Source organism: Triticum dicoccoides, chromosome 1B (genome assembly GCF_002162155.2).
Source record: "Triticum dicoccoides isolate Atlit2015 ecotype Zavitan chromosome 1B, WEW_v2.0, whole genome shotgun sequence".
NCBI classification, from domain to species: Eukaryota; Viridiplantae; Streptophyta; class Magnoliopsida; order Poales; family Poaceae; genus Triticum; species Triticum dicoccoides.
This window is the reverse complement of record NC_041381.1, coordinates 293,838,052-293,838,341: the sequence shown is the minus strand read 5'-3', so window position 1 is coordinate 293,838,341 and position 290 is coordinate 293,838,052.

Genomic DNA, 290 nt, shown 5'->3' with positions numbered 1-290 from the left:
GTTAATCTAATTACAGTTTAATTAAACTTAACTAGTTAATTAATTTAATTAAACCAGATTAATTAACTTAATTAATTAATAATTTTATTAAATCATTTTAATTTTATTAATTATATTTATTGTTTTTATTTATTTTATTATTTATTATTTATTTATTTTTTTATTTTTATTATTTTTTTTATTATTATTATTTTTTTTTTTGCGTTCTGGGGGCGGGCCCCATGTGTCTGTGGCCCAGAGGGTATCGGGCTAACGGGTGCTGGGGTGGAGATGGGCGTCGAGCGCCAGCC